The sequence below is a fragment of the Lynx canadensis genome, chromosome F2, assembly GCF_007474595.2.
Source record: "Lynx canadensis isolate LIC74 chromosome F2, mLynCan4.pri.v2, whole genome shotgun sequence".
Taxonomy (NCBI): Eukaryota; Metazoa; Chordata; class Mammalia; order Carnivora; family Felidae; genus Lynx; species Lynx canadensis.
The window spans coordinates 76,452,001-76,468,548 of NC_044320.2; the positions used below are offsets into that span (position 1 = coordinate 76,452,001).

Here is a 16,548-nt window from a genome sequence, read left to right on the forward strand (position 1 = left end):
CAGCCTCCCTGCTCTGTCTCATCTACTCCCATGGAGCTGAGAATTCCCAACCCACCCAGATTCTATCCTGAGCCTTGGACCACTACGTTCGACGGTATGCTAGATACCTACAAGTTAATTTTCCAAACAACAGAACCAAGGCACACACACAAAAGTGCTAGAGCTAATAAATGAGTTCAGCAAGATTCCGAGATCCAAGGTGAATTTTTAAAACTTCCCTTGTATTTCTATGCAATGGTGATGAATAATCCTGACGGGAAATTAAGAAAACTATTCCACTTTCAGTATCATCAATGGGAAGAAGAGACTTAGGAATAAACTTAACAAAAGAAGCGCAAGTACACTGAAAACTACAAAATATTATTGAAAGAAATTAATGAAATAAATAGGCATCCCGTGTTCATGGCTGAAAGGCTTCGTGTTACTAAGATAGCAATACTCTCCAAATTGATTTACAAACTCAACACAATTTATTTCAAAATCCCAACTGATTTATTTGCACAAATTTACAAGCTGATCTTAAAATTCTAATGGATATTTGAAGGATCCAGACAGCCAAAGCCATCTTAAGAAAGATTAACAAAGTGGGGCACCTTGGGTGGCTCAGTTGGTTAAGCATCTGACTTCAGCTCAGGTCGTGATCTCATGGTTAGTGAGTTCGAGTCCCACACTGGGCTCTGTGCTGACAGCTCAGAACCTGGAGCCTGCTTTGGATTCTGTGTCTCCCTCTCTCTCTCTGCCACTCCCCAGCTTGTCCTCTCTCTCTCTCAAAATAAACATTTATTTAAAAAAAAGATAAAGATAGAGGGCTCCACACTTCCCAATTTCAAAACTTTCTAAAAAGCTACAGTAGATAAGATTGTGTACTGATACGAGAATACACGTATGGATAAATGGAATAAACTTGAGAGGCCAGAAATGAACCCATATATTTATGGTTGATTGATTTTGGACAAGGTGCCAAGACAATTCAATGGGGGAAAAATCATTTTTTCAACAAATGATAGTGAATGTCTACCTGCCAAAGAACGCATCTGAACCTCTTCTTCACACCATATATAAAAATTAACTCAACATGGATCAAAAATCTAAAGGTAAGACCTAAACCTATAAAACTCTTAGACAAAACATAGGCTTAAATCTCCACAATCTTGGATTAGATGATGTTTGTTCAGATGTGGCAACAGTTCAGGCAACAAAAGAAAAATAGATAAATTGGTCTATATCAAAATTTAAAACTTCTGTGCTTAGGGGCGCCTGGGTGGCTCAGTCGGTTGAGCGTCTGACTCCGGCTCAGGTGGAGATCTCGAGGTCCGTGAGTTCGAGCCCCACGTCGGGCTCCGTGCCCATCGCTCGGAGCCTGTTTCAGATTTTGTGTCTGACGCTCTCTCTGACCCTCTCCCGTCCGTTCCCTGTGTCAAAAAAATAAAGGTTAAAAAAAATTTTTTTTTAAATGAAATAAAACTTCCGTGCTTAAAAGGACACTATAAAGAAAGTTAAAAGGCAACCTACGGATGGGGGAATTGTTTGCAAATCATATACATTTTGTGGAAAAAAAATAAAGAAAATTTCTGTTACCTTTCCTCTCTTTTATTATAAATTACCCGCTCTTGCTATTCTGTTACTGAAATCTATTCTTAGAATAAAATTTTGTCCTTCATCTACAAAAAAATAATAAAATGGGCATATGAGCTGAATACACATTTCTCCAAAGAGGATATTCAAATGCCAAAAAAAAAAAAGCACATGAAAATAAGCTCAATATCATTTGTCATTAGGATGATACAAATCAAAACCACATTCAGATGCCAGTTCACAACTACTGGGATGGCTATTATCAAAATGAAAGACGATAATAAGTGTGGATGAGGATGTGGAGACATTGGAGCCTTCGTTTTACAACAGCCACTTTGAAAACAGCCTGGCAGTTCCTTAAAAAGATGGGGCGTCTGGGTGGCTCAGTCAGTGAAGCGTCGGACTCTTGATTCCAGTTCAGGTCATGATCTCACGGTTTGTGAGTTGGAGCCCCACGTTGGGCTCTGTGCTGGCAGTGCAGAGCCTGCTTGGGGTTCTCTCTCTCTCCCTCTCTCTCTGTCCCTCCCCTGCTCATTCTCTCTCCCACTCTCCCTCTCTCTCAAAATAAATAAATAAATAAACTTTTAAAAGCTTTTTCTTAAAAAAAAAAATATTACACAGAGTTACTGTATAACCCAGCAATTCTGCGCATAGATATCTACCCAAGAAAATTGAACATCTATGTCTACATAAAAAATTGTAGACCAATGTTCATAGTAACACTATTCACACTAACTAAAAATGGAAACAACCCAGCGTCCATCAGTTAATGAATGATTAACCAAACCGATATAGCCACGCTGCGGAATATTATTCAGCCATAAAGAGGCATGAAGTACGAAAAGATGCCACAATGCGGGTGAACCTTGCAAACATGCTGAATGAAAGAAGTCAGACACAAAGACCATATATTATATGAACCTATTTACGTGAAATATCAAAAGTAGGCAAATCTATAAAAGTAGGTTAGTCATTGCCAGAGGCTGGGGCAATGGGGCAACAGAAAGTGATTTCTAATGCGATTGGGTTTTTGTTTTGTTTTGTTTTGGTTTTGGTTTTGGTTTTTGAGAAATAATGAAATGTTTTGGAATTCGATAATGGTGATGTTTGGAAACCCTTGTGAATACGCTTAAAAGCCACCGAACTGTATTATTTGTAAAGGATGAATGTTATGGTATATAAGTTCCATCTCAGTTTTAAAAAATTCAAAAAAGAAGGAAAACTAACTTCCCTAATTCCAAAACTCTTGCTCCTTGTATGTCTTCATGACTCAAGAAACCCTGAGTCAGGTCGAGTTTGTTCTCTATACCCCACCTTCGCTCAATCTTTATATCTTTCGGTATCTTGTATCTATCACTTCTTCTCCATTTCCACTCATACTATCGTGAATCATCATGCCATCGCCTCTCACCCAATGACTGCAACTGGTCTCCATGCTTCCAATCTTTCCCTTGCCCAGAACATTCCCTATGATTTAACCAAAGGGAATGATCTTTCTAATATATGTGATCACATTTTAAATTAAATCAAGTTAATAATTTCTCCTTTATCTCCCTTTGAGGCTTTGGTTTTTCATCCATGTGAGTGAACGTATAGGATTCTAGAAAAGCAACAATGAAAAGGCACGATCGCAGCTTAGGGAGCTGGGCGTCTAGAGGGAGTCTCCAAAACGTAACACAGGCGATTGGGATGTCCCGTGGTAAGTGCTGCACGCAGGTTACGATCAGGGAGCCTGGGGGAGTCAGCAGGGCCTCTCGGGATAGTGAAGTCTTAGCTGATTCTTGGAGAATGAATGGGAATTATTCAAGCAAAGAAAGAAAAGGAAAGGAAATTCCAGGAAAGGAGGGACCTTATTATGCAAGTCTGGAAGTAAGAAAAAGCCTGCAGCTTATGGAATCCTCAAAAGACACAGAGAAGCCCATCACCCAGGGTCTCATATGGCCGTCTGTGGTAGTCAAGTCTCTGGCTAAAAAGAAACATATCAACTCAGATGGATGTAAACAAAAAAGGGGGCTGTGTAACTGCAAAGACTGGGGGCGAGTGGTTTGAGCAAGTGTGAACCCAAGCGCTTCGAAGTGTGAGCAGCTCCAGGCTTGGATTCCACGCGGTACGAACCCAGCAGAAGGAGTTCTTCTTATCCAGTAGTTCCAAAGATTGCTTTTTCACCGGGGCGATGGAGACAAACGGCCAAGCCTGAATCAGTCACCGTGCCAGAGGGACCCCATTCCCCTGTTTCTCGGCCCTGGCTTAATGAGAGCAGGTGGCGAGCGATCAAAGCAAAGGGCGGGAGAATGTTGGGGGTGGAGGGTTCCAATTCAAGTCAGGCACAGGGAGCAGAGCTAGGAGGAACGGGTGACTGGGCCAGACCAGTGGCCTCTGAAACCGTGTAACGCCGCTCGGCTCCTTCCAGCGGCAGCGGGGCCACCGAACTGTTTGTGACAGGTGATCCCGAATGGAGACAGTGATGGAAGGCAGCGGCACTGAGGGCAAGGACACTGACTTGGAAACAGCCGTATTGATTCAGGTTGCTGAAATTAAGACGCTGTCTCCACGAATAAAGAACACTTGATAAATGGGAACGCTCAGGTGGCAGAATTTAGGTAAGTGGTTCAAGGCGGCAGCTGTGGGGCGGGAGTCTCGTGGGGAGCTGACTGTGACCCCAGTGGCAAGGCTTGGGCAACTAAACAAATAGCGAGAGCAGAAGCAGCCCTGGGGGAGGGGAGAGTGAATTCAGTGATGTCACTGTGCCCACACGACATTCAAGTGCAGTGGATACGGAGACCCCTAGAGTCCCTAATCTGGAGGGACCCGTTCAAGTTAGTTAACCTACAGTGTAGTATTGGTCTCAGGAGTAGAACTCAGGGATTTCTCACTTACATAAAACAGCCAGTGCTCATCCCAACAAGTGCCCTCACCCATCTAGCCCACCCCCCACCCACCTCCCCTCCAGCAACCCTCAGTTTGTTCTCTGTATTTAAGAGTCTCTTATGGTTTTCCGGGGAGGGACCCAGGTTTGTGTGGCTGTCGCACATTCATTCAGGATGAGCCTTGCTAGGCAGACAGAATGGTCAAGAAGACCTACTTCCGGCCCTCAAGGACCTTGCGAGTCACAAGGAACGAAGGCTGTGTCCACAAGTGGTAAGGAGCGACGGAGCTAGAGGAGGGGTACTCACAGGTGACCCTTTCCTTGCCCTGGAGTTACCCCAAGAACAGAGAAGTCTTTCCTCAAGATGAAACCTTGAAACTCGGCCAGAGGCAAAAGACCTCGGGAGATGAGGAGACTGAGAATAAGTTAACTTCTGGTTAAGTCACAGTATTATCTGGAAATCTGTGTTTTCCCTATTCAATATGCCTATTTGAGAAGCCAAGTCAACCCGGCAGCTGGCCTCTCTCACGGGGGGCTGGGAACCAGGACAGCCACGGAGGACTGTGTTCAGCAGCCCATGGAGCGACCTTGGCGAGGAGTGTGGTTGTGGCAGTGATCTCTGAAAGTGCTGGCTTCGTGAAGGCCACGATCTTATCAATTCTGCGTGAGGAGCCCACCAGGGCTCTGCAGTCTCCCCTCAAGGAACAGGCCTCTGAGCATCCCTGGATGAGGGGGCTCCTATGACCAAAAGGGAGCCGCCATTGAAGCTCGCGCAAAGTCAACCCTACTTTCTCCTTTCGGGGTTCACATAAAGAGCAGGGAAAAGATATCAGAGTAAATCCAAAGTCTGGCCCCTGTTTGGCAGTAGAGAAGAGAGGGGCCAAGTCTGGGCCAGGCCGCTGTGGGAAGCACACCGGAAGGAGCGTCTTGGGGGGCGGGGGGACGTCATAAAAAGCCAAAGCGGACTAAGCCCTTGACGTGACCCTAGCGCTCCAGGTAACCTCTGGTCTCAGTTCTCCAAAAAGGTGCCAGGCGGGGATTTATGAGGCGCTCCTTAACATGACCTAAGGAGAAATAAAAAAACAACTTTTAACTCAGGACTGAAAACTGTCCGGGCAGATGGGAAGTGGCTCTCTGTAGTCCCAGAGGTGATTATAACATCATCAAGGAAATATGAGAAAGCCATTAGTGTCGTATGAATGCCTACTAATCCATCTGTTTTTAAGTTTGAACGGACCATGCCACGGTTGCATGCATAATTTTCGGAGTATGCATAGTGATATTTTACTTTTGCTCATGCACTATGAATTTAAATAGGCACTACTCTTAACTGGGCCATTTCTTCCTCTTTTTTTTTTTTTTAAGACCTATTTTTAAGCAATCTCTCCACCCATCGTGGGGCTCGAACTCACAACCTCAAGAGTAACAGTCCCCGCCTGGTGCCCCTTAAATATGCCATTTCTAATTTACCTCTAAATTTAAGACTAAAATAATAAACACATCTGATACTGATACTTCAAAGAAAAGAGCTCCAGCAGGCCTAACATTGTAATACTACAAGTCAAAGTTCTTGTAATAATCGGTATGGTTTGTCAATATTTATTTGGATGGCCAACTGGATGGAGGATGTGTATTGATTTGCTGGCCAAGGGTGCTAGGAAAATAAGGAAGCACCACGTTTCCTTTCTTCTGTGAGATCTGTGTCAGTGCTCTCTGTGGGGAGCTCTTGGCCGTTAAGCGCATTACTCTGTTCTATGTATAGCTTTGTTGATCTTCATGGTTCTCTAAAAGGCACACACCCAGGGTTGGGTTTCACAGGAATAACGTCAACGGACAGTCTAATAAACCTGAAATGTTGTTGTGGGGATGGAGAGAAAGGGAAGACCTTTGGGTGATTTGGGATCCTTTTTCTTCTTGACCTTGGGGTCCTCTGTCTCCAACTGATTTGAAGATTGGAATCTCCTTCTCGAGTTCAACTAATGAGTGTGTGGAATGCAGGTTGGGATGAGGTCATTATTACCTCTGGCTTTTCAGAGAACCGTGGGTGTCTTACATTTGAGAGAGACTGGGGGTTAGATGAGCTGGCTCATGTACAGCCCTAAAAATATCACCAGTTTTATTGCCAATGTGGATTGGTCAGGGTTGCAATGGAAAACGCAACTTAGCAGCCGTGAGTGACCTCGCTGGGATCTTAATTGTGCACAGCTTAGTCGAAGCCCACATGTCTTTGCAGATGAGACACCTTCCGGTGTCACCAAATTGTTTGGAGCTCCTCCAATTAAAAGGGGTTCCGTCTAGCACTTTCCAGAAGAGCTAGCACATGCAGCACTCACTGTGGGCCAGGTGGTTGTGAGGACGTTAGTTCCTCCAGTCCCCCCAGAAACTGAGAAACTGGCCGTGGGTCACGCAGCCGTTCGCGTCTGGGACGGCTGGGGGAGGAACACGGGCAGTGTGAGGCCAGTCTTTGCCCTTGACTGCTAAGCTAAATTGCTCCCGTGTTGTAGTGTCTCTTCTCTGTGCACCGACCTGCTTCCTTCTCCCACCACTTGTCAACGTACACAAAAGATAGCCTGTCCTAACACGGGGAGCCAACCTAAGTTCTCTTAAACGGGATTGGCTCTTGGATCTGGAAAAAAACGTCCAGGACTTTGGGAAGTACCAAAGGTACGATCTTTCCGATGGGCAGAGAAGCAGGTGACAGAGCGTGTGCTTCAGTTAGGAGCCTGTGCTCTATCTAGACCAGACCTTGCCTCCTCTCCAGACCAGCTGAGTGATTGCCGGTGAGCTGCTGCCCCTTCTGGCCTCTGATTTCCTGGTGCCTCAAGTGAAGAGCTGGCCCAGAATCCTCCACTCCCTTCAGGCTCAAACACTCTATAATCCCATGGTACAAGGGTTGAGGGATTTGTCAAGGCAGGAAGAAGGCAGGTAGCAGTTAAGGTAGACTATTAACCTAAACCCTCAATTTGACAGAAGCGTCCTATTTCCTGCCTACAAATTCATCTCCCTCTAATGGACAGTCATTGGCGGGAACTGGTCAAACCTTATTGGCACCATAGAGGGGCACATGGGTGGCTCAGCCGGTTAAGCATCTGACTCTTGATTTCTGCTCAGGTCGTGATCTCACCATTCGTGAGTTTGAGCCCCGCATCAGGCTCTGTGGTGACAGTGCAGGGCCTGCTTGGGATTCTCTCTCTCTCTCTCTCTCTCTCTGCCCCTCCTGCTCAGTTTCTCAAAATAAATAAACTTAAAAAAAAAAAAAAAAACCTCATTGGAGTGAAAGAACCCATGAAATTATTTGTTCCTAAACGCTTAGTTCATAGTTTGGTATTGAAATAGGAGACTAATAGTTCTGACTGGAGGATATATACATGCGGATTCCTCTCCAGACCTGCATGATTGGTGGGAGAGTACTTTGCAAATGAGTATGTGCTGGCAAAACGTTTCGTTTCTTGTAATTTCTGCTGACAAAGTTTATTTATTTATTTTGAGAGAGAGAGAGTACGAGCTGGGGAGGGGTAGAGACAGAGCCGGGGTGGGGGGGGGGGAGAGAGAGAGAGAACCCCAAGCAGGCTCTGCACTTGTCAGTGCAGACACAGACTCGGGCCTCGAACCCATGAACCGTGAGATGGTGATCTGAACCGAAACCAAGAGTTGGTCGCTTGACTGACTGAGCCACCAGGCGCCCCTATTTTCTGCTCACTTTACAATGATTTGATGTGGTGTTGTCTCTCAAGACCAAGCACGTATTGCCAGTGGGGTCAGTAGGAAGGTCTGTCTTACTTTTAAAACATCACAAACCATTTTTCTTACCTTTGGGATCTATTTCATTCACGAGGTAGCGTATCACGAAACAACTACCACCTCCAATTCCGGAGAAAGCCTTCGTTAAAAAAAAAAAATGGGGGACATGTAAGCTCAGCCCTCATGTTCTGCTACAGTTGTAAAATTATGACGAAATTAAAGCTCCTTCGCTCTTGAACCAAAGCGGTTACCAACAGTAGCCTTGATCTCTTATATGTTTTTTTAACAAGGGTTTTTTTTCCCCGATTTTCGACATCAAAGTGTGAACCTTTGGCATAGGATTTGATCAAATCCTGTATAAACGCATCAGATGGGAGAAACTGAATATAACAACTGGGGTCTTAGAAAGACCCTCATCAGTATCTTAAGTCAAACTCGGAACTATTGGACCTATGTCATCAAATGATTGAGGTGTCAGCTGATTTTGTTCCTGTGAAGGCACATATATCCAGAAAGGCAGTTTCCTATTGTAATGTGGGGGCTCTGGCCTTTTGACCCAGAAGTGCCTTTCAGAGAAAAGCTGCGTGGGTCTGGAGTCGGGGTGGACACACACTTGAGAGACAATGTAAAGGAGGCGGCATGAGTGTGGGCTTGAAAAAGAATCGCGAAGCCGCATCCTGTCAGGGCTTCCTCTCATTCCTGTATTTCTTTTTCCCCGTAGCTCCGTATTGGCAGCGAGTTGACTATTCTTTGGTGCCGTTTCTGTACATTCTTTCCCACAATGCTTTTCCCTTTTTATTTTTCTATCTCCCTCATGCCCCTCTCAGTACTGTTTCCTCCAAGTACCTTCCCTGTGTGTTTTTTTTTTTAAGTTTATTTATTTATTTTGAAAGAGAGAGCCAGAGAGCGAGAATGAGCAGGGGAGGGGCAGAGAGAGGATCTGAAGTGGGTTCTGTGCTGTCCGAAAGGAGCCCGGTGTGGGGGCTCGAACTCATGAACCTCGAGATCATGACCTGAGCCGCTTAGCCAACTGGTTTCCCTTTTCTTGCCCCATGAGTTCTGTCATCCCAGTGCCTTTTTCTCTCAGAATCCTTGTCCACATTGCTAATCTAGGAGAGGAAGCCAACGAAGGCGCAGGAAGAATCCTAGATCCCTCACTGAGAAGGAAACTCCATTTCACCTGCTTCACCAGCTTTAGGCACTTGGAGCTTCCCTTTCTCCACGCCGAGCCATTTCCATATTCCCGTCTTGACTGAAGTATGAACAGGAATGAGTTTCTCTGCTGTTGGTTCAGTAAGGAAACCAGGGAACACTGTTCTGACGTCCTCCCACCCAACCAAACCAGCTGCACCCCTGGGGGGGTGAGCCTGGACAGCTGCTCAGCCCCACACTCACAGTCTAGCGGGGAAACAGACATGTAAACAAATGTCCACAATACAGCAAGATGCGATAAGGGCTGATTCAAATGGATTTCTGAGTTTGCAAGATAACGTCCGCAAATGTGCTCTGGGCTGACTGAGAGGGAAGAACCCAGAGAGGACGTGACCTTTAAGAAGAGACCTGGAAAAAACAATGAAGAAGATACACAGGATGAGTTCTGCCGACGGAGCGGGTATGGACACTCTAGACAGAGCGAACTGGCCGCATAAAGGCGCAGTGGCACCACGAAGCATGGCTGAAAAGAGGGAAGAAGTTGGGAGTAGCAGGGGACACGGCTAAAAATCTGAGGAGAGCCAAATAAAGAAGGACTTCATGTGCCATAGCCTGGTTAAGAAGCATCAAATTATCCCGCAGGTGAAGAGGAAGTGCAGAAGACGTTTTAAAAACCGGAAGTGATCATGGACACGTGCCTGTTGGAAAGATAACTCTGAAAGATGAAGCCAGCAGGTCAACAGGACAATGGCAGTAGTTCAGGAAAGGGACGGGACAGACACGAATAAGGGGAGGAAAAGCAAAGATCGATAGGAGAGCCGTTTTGGAGCTAGAATTGGATTTGTGGATGTGTGGATTGCGCAGGGTTGGGGGGCAATGGAGGAAGAGAAGGACTCAGAGATAACTTTACAAGTTTTTAATCATTGTTTTGAAGATTTTTAAATTTGTTTCTAAGAAGTGGAAAATAATATTACCAGCCCAAACGAAAGACTGAGTTTGGGAAAAGGAAGTCCTTGAGTTTCAGCTGGATATGTTCACCCTGAGATGCTCGTGGCACATTCACACTCTTTCGGAAACAAGACCGTCAAGCCAACGACATCAGAGACTTACATGTAGTCAAATAAGATAGGAAACGAACACTGAATTGGATTTTGGAAGGCAGAATTTGTGGTAATTTTACCAAGAAGAACTTCAGAAAAGCAGTAGCAGAAGAAAACACTGTTGGGAAGCTGAGAGATGTGTGTGATTTGAAGAAGTCGAGATGATGGGTACATAAACCAGCATTTGTCAAGCTCTCTGGCCTTCAGAACTCTTTACACTCTGTAGTTATTGAGAAGCACCAAAAGTTTTTCTTTATGTGGCTTGTAGCTACCGATAGTGACCATAGTAAAAATTAAAACTGAGAACTTTTCAAAATAGTTAATGAATCCACTGGAAACTAAAAAATCTATTATAGGTAACATAAATAACATGGGTTTTTCGTGTGTGAAAAATATATTTTCCCAAACATGGGCATTTCTTTGGGGGTAATGAAAATGTTCTAAAATGGATTGTAGTGACAAACACAACTCTGTAAATATATCCACAACCATTGAATTGTACACCCTAAATGGGTGAACTATTGTTTTTTGGTTTTCGGTGGTTTTTTTGAGAGCATTTGCGTGTACATGAGCATGAGTGGGCAGGGGGGAGGGAGGCGGGCAGAAGGAGAGAGCGAATTTTAAGCAGGCTCCACACCCCAACTGGGACTTGGTCCCATGACCCTGGGATCATGACCTGAGCCGAAATCAAGAGTCAGACGTTCAACCAACTGAGCCACCCAGGTGCCCCCATACCGATCCACTCTTACTCCCATCCCCCTAGCCCTAAACAACCACTAATTGATTATCCATCACTATAGATTTGCTTGTTCTAGATATTTCATGTAAATGGAATCTTACGATATGTAGTCCTTCATGAGTGGCTTCTTTCCCTTACCTTAATGTTTTCAAAGGTTCATCCATGAACATTCATTAGTATTTTATTTCTTTTTATCATAGAATAATATTCCGTTTGTGTACCACATTTTATTTATTCACTCATCAGTTGATGGCCATTTGGGTTGTTTACACTTCTTAGCTACTACAACGCTACTATGAACATGCATGTGCAGGTTGGTGTGGATATATGTGTTCATTTGTTTCATGGGTATATACCTAGGAGCGGAATTGCTGGATCAATGATAACTCTATGTCTAACTATTTGAGCTACTGCCAAACTGTTTCTAAAATAGCTGGGCCATCTTACATTTCCACCATTGGTGTATGAGGGTTTCAGTCTCTCCACAGTTTTGTCAACATTTATTATCTGTCTTCTTGATTAGAGGCGCCCTACTGGCTATGAAGCAGTATCTCCTTGTGGTTCTGATTTGTGTTTCCCTAGTGACTAATGATACTGAGCATCTTTTTTATGTACTTGTTGGTCATTTGTATACCTTCTTTAAAGGAGTTTCTATTCAGATTCTTTGCCCATATTTTAACTGGGTTGTCTTTTTATTTTTCTTACTTTATATTCTTACTGTGGTATAATACACAGAATTTAAATTTTACCATTTTAACCATTTTTAAGTGTACAGTTCTGTGGCATTATGTACATTGAAAGTGTTGTAGGACTATTACCACTATCCATTTCCAGGACTTTTTCATCTTCCCCAACTGAAACTCTGTATCCATTAAAAAATAACTTCCTATCCTCCCTTTCTTCCTGCTCCTGGAAACCACGATTCTACTTCATGTCTTTAAGAATTTGAGTACCAGAGCTACTTTGCTTTTTTAAAAAAACGTTTTTAATGTTTACGTATTTTTGAGAGAGAGAGAGAGACAGAGCATGAGTGGGGGAAGGGTAGAGAGAGGGAGACACAGAATCCGAAGTGGGCTCCAGGCTCTGAGCTGTCAGCACAGAGCCCAACGCGGGGCTCAAACTTACGGACTGTGAGACCATGACCTCAGCTGAAGTCAGACGCTTAACTGACTGAGCCACCCAGGCGCCCCCATGGGTACTTTGTGTAAGTACTGTAGGCACTCTGTATAAGCGTATAATACAGTAATACAGTGTGGCTGGCTTATTTCACTTCGTATGATATCTTCAAGGTTCATCCATGTGGGAACATCTGTCAGAATTTTCTTTTTAAGGCTGAATAATATTCCACTGTATGAATATACCACATTTTATTCATCCACTCATCAGTCAATGAACACTTGGATAGCTTCCACCTTTTGGCTATTAGAAACAAGGCTGGTGTGGACATCATTGTGCAAATACCTGTTTGAGTCCCTACTTTCAATTCTTCTGGGAATACACCCAGAACTGGAGTTGTTGGATCATACTGCAATTCTTTGTTTAAGTTTTTGAAGAGCCACTGTGCCATTTTCTACAGCAGCTGCACCATTTTATATTCCCACCAACAGAACACAAGGGTTCCAAATTCTCCACGTCCTTACCCAACACTTGTTGTTTTGTTTTGTCTATTTGCTATAATACCCAACCTAATGAGAATGAATTGGTACCTTGTAGTTTTGACTTTTGTTTCCCTGATGATTAGTGATGTTGAGCATCTTTTCAGGTGCTCATTGACAATTTGTGTATCTTCTTTGCAGAAATATCTGTTCAAACCCTTTGCCCATTTTAAAAATTGGGCCGTTTGAGGTTTTTGTTGTTAAATTGCCTTTTTATTAATGAAGTGTGAGAACTCTTTAAGTATTCTAGAGTCAAGTCCCTTATCAGATATGTGATATGCAAAAATTTTCTTCCATTCTTTGGATTGCCTTTTTACACTCTTGATAGTATCCTTCAAGGTACAGAAGTTTTAAATTTTGATGAAGTTCACTTTATCTTTTTTTTTTAATCTTTGCTTGCGCTTCTCGTGCCATATAAGAACTACTGCATAATCCAAGGTCATAAGGATGTACACCTGTTTTTTTCTAGGTGTTTATTGTTTTAGCTCTTATGTTAAGTCTTTGATCGAACTTGCATTAATTTGTTTATAGGGTATGAGGTAAGGGTCCAATTTCACTCTGGGCATGTGGATATCCAGTTGTCCCAGCACCATTTATTGAAAATACTTTCCTGAATTGTCCTGGTGCGCTTGTCAAAAATCAACTGACTATAAACGTGAGGGTTTATTTCTGGAGTCTCAATTCAATTCCATTGATATACATCTATCCTTATGTCAGTACTACACCGTCTTGATTGCTATTGTCCTATAGTAAGATATTTTTTTTAAGCATTTATGTATTTTTGAGAGAGAGAGAGAGAGAGAGACAGAGCACGAGCAGGGGAGAGGCAGAGAGAGAGAGAGACACAGAATCTGAAGCAGGCTCCAGGATCCAGCTGTCAGTACACAGTCTGACTCGGGGCTCAAACCCACGAACTGCAAGGTCATGACCTGAGTCAAAGTCCGAGGCTTAATTGGCCGAGTCACCCAGGCATCTGTCTTACGGTAAGTTTTGAAATTGGGAAGTGTGAATCCTCCAACTTTGTTTTTCCTATCCGAGATTGTTTGGGCTATTTTTGATCCCTTGAATTTCCACTAAATTTTAGGATGAGCTTGTAAATTTCTGATAAGCCAGCTCGTGCTTGATAAGAATTGGGTGGAATCTGTAGAGGAATTTGGGGAGTATTTGCTATTTCAGCAACAGAAAGTCTTCCGATCCATGAGCACTGGTTATGTTTCATTTATTTAGAACTTTCAAATTTCACTCAAAAATGTTTTATAGTTTCCAAAACACAAGTTTTGCATTGCTTTCATTATTCCTAAACATTTTGCCCTCTTTTTTTAAATGTCTTTTTAAGTAAACTCTACCCCAACATGGGGCTTGAACTCAAGACCCTGATATGAAGAGTCACATGCTCTACCAATTGAGCCAACCCGGCACCCCCACATTTTATTCTTTGTCTAGGCTGTGCCAAATGACATCATTTTCTTAATTCCAATTTCAGTTCCATGCTTACTCTTAACCATCGTAAGCCCAATATCTGGGCTCCCTTTCTTGATTAATAAGGCAAGCTTCAGATGAAGAAATCTCAACTCATTCTGAAATTTTTATGTCTGGCCCAAGAATAATGTCACAAATTTGATTCCACCTGCTTTAAAGACCTCAGATGATGCGACGAGAACACCTGCGGACACCTCGTTTGAGTACATCCCTCTAATATTGAGACTGAGAAGAGGCAGAAACATGAATACACGATTGTACAGCTTCCTGGAACTGCAGCTACAGCAATGAGTGAGATCATGAGGTCACGGAGAGGGCACCGCAGCCCGTCCCACGATGATAGCCCTGCAAACCTCGGGCCAGGGTTTCACCTCTTCAGATCTTCGTCCTCCGATCTCTCACCCTTCAAAGGAAATAGTAACAGCTCAGTATTTGCAGAGCTGTCTCCAAACTGGGTGCCCACACCCCTTTAGTAGACAAACTACGAGAGAACGTCGTGCAGAACAAAAAGACAAGAATTTCCATGTCGCTACTTTCACTTGCATTTCTGTTTCTTGATTTCCGGGTGTCCCTTTGCGGACTTTACGTTAGATTAGCAAACCTGGTTTGTCAGTTCATGCTCAATTTTTTTTTTTCATTGATGGAGACTATTGGCTGAATTCATTGATTAGCACATAGCGAGTACTCAGTAAATGTCAGCTATCCTCAAAATAATACTCATAATTGTCATGGTATCATTATGAGTGAATCTAAAAGGACTAGTATACTTTCTCGGTTTACTTTCTTTCCACCATCGATGAGACTGGGAAGCACACAAAAGTCAAAGAGCACCCTTCTCAGATGGAGGTCCCATCGACTCAACCACATACAAGTAATGCTTTTATTACCAACTAAAAGCATCGGGTAGTAGATTTTCACTTGCGTGCCAGCAGTGTGCGAACACCAAGCACCCTGAAAAAATGGTTGCCGTTGGACTAAAGTCGTGCGACATCAGTTTGGGTTTTTTCCTGATTTTTAAACCTTCACTCATATGGAACACAGGGAGTTTCAGATATCTCTCGGTTCTTCAAAGCAGCCAGGTCCAAGATTTGGGCGTCTAATCTGGGCATGTCCTTCTTCAGCTCGGCCGGCTTCCCTGCCATTCTTTACAAGGACTGTGTGTATGGCACCAGACTTACTTTCCCAGAAGTGCTTCTGGGACCTCAGTCTGCACAAAGGGGCTGTTAAATGTGTTTCCCTCCCTGCTGGCTCAGCTGACTCCTGGGCCGCAGGTCACATACAGCTCATAGTTCCTATCAACTTTTCCCAAAGGACCCCTGGGCTCCTGCAGGAGCCAACACTTCCCTGGAACAGGAAGCTCTATTTACACTGTCTTGGAGCCTGGTGCTCATCCATAAAAGGGAAAAGAGTCCTTTAGGAAAAGGGCAGGGTGCTTGGAAACCCTTTAAAAGTGAAAGCTTTGCAACTGTTTTCTGTTGTTTTACACTGCTGGTTGAGACAGTCTTGCAAAATATAAAAGCACATGCTCTTCGGACTAGTTGGACAGTAAACCCCAAAGCTGACGTGACAACAAACAAAACGGGGAGGGTGTCATGTGAAGCTTCCAGAGAGCACACCTGGAGTGGTAATTTCTTTCTTTAGCCTTCCAGAACCCAATTCCATGCTGGTTTATCCATGAGGTATTCAATCATACTTTCAATGAGGAAGAAGAGCTATTCCGACTTGGGAATAGCATGATGGTTGGGTCTGTGGATGGTTGCTACAGTTTCCCCTGCCTCTTCCATCAGCTGACGGACACGTTTGATGACCGACATGTATCTCAAGTCAGCAAGAGATATGGATATGCCAGGAAAAGAGTGCAGTGGTGAGGGCGGGCCTGGGGCTCTAGGAGTCGGAGCGCTTGGAAAATTTCATCATAATGGTCAATAAATATTTAGTCACAATATAAATTATTAAAAATAATTGTTAGTCGTGCCTACTGTTAGTGGTAATGTGGATAATTATTGTGAAATGTTACAAAGCATTAAGCGTTTTACACATATAAACTCATTTCACCTTCGTGGTAACCTTGTGAGTTAGGTACTATCAGAGTTCCCAAGGCACAGAAGGTACAAAGAGGCTAAGTAACTTGGCTAAAGTCATGGTAGACAGCGAAGCCAGGGCATAAACTCTGGGCGTCTAGTCTAGTAGGTTGGGGTCCAACCATTATGCCCCGCGGTCTTTTTTGTTTGTTTGTTTTTT

The 16,548-nt window shown here is 43.7% G+C and overlaps 1 non-coding gene across 1 annotated transcript; it reads left to right on the top strand.

Moving 5' to 3' along the window:
* The first annotated feature begins 1,255 nt into the window (after nucleotides 1-1,255).
* Nucleotides 1,256-1,340, top strand: TRNAR-CCG. The gene has a single exon. It is a non-coding gene; the product is annotated as a tRNA-Arg (tRNA).
* The last annotated feature ends 15,208 nt before the right edge of the window (nucleotides 1,341-16,548 follow it).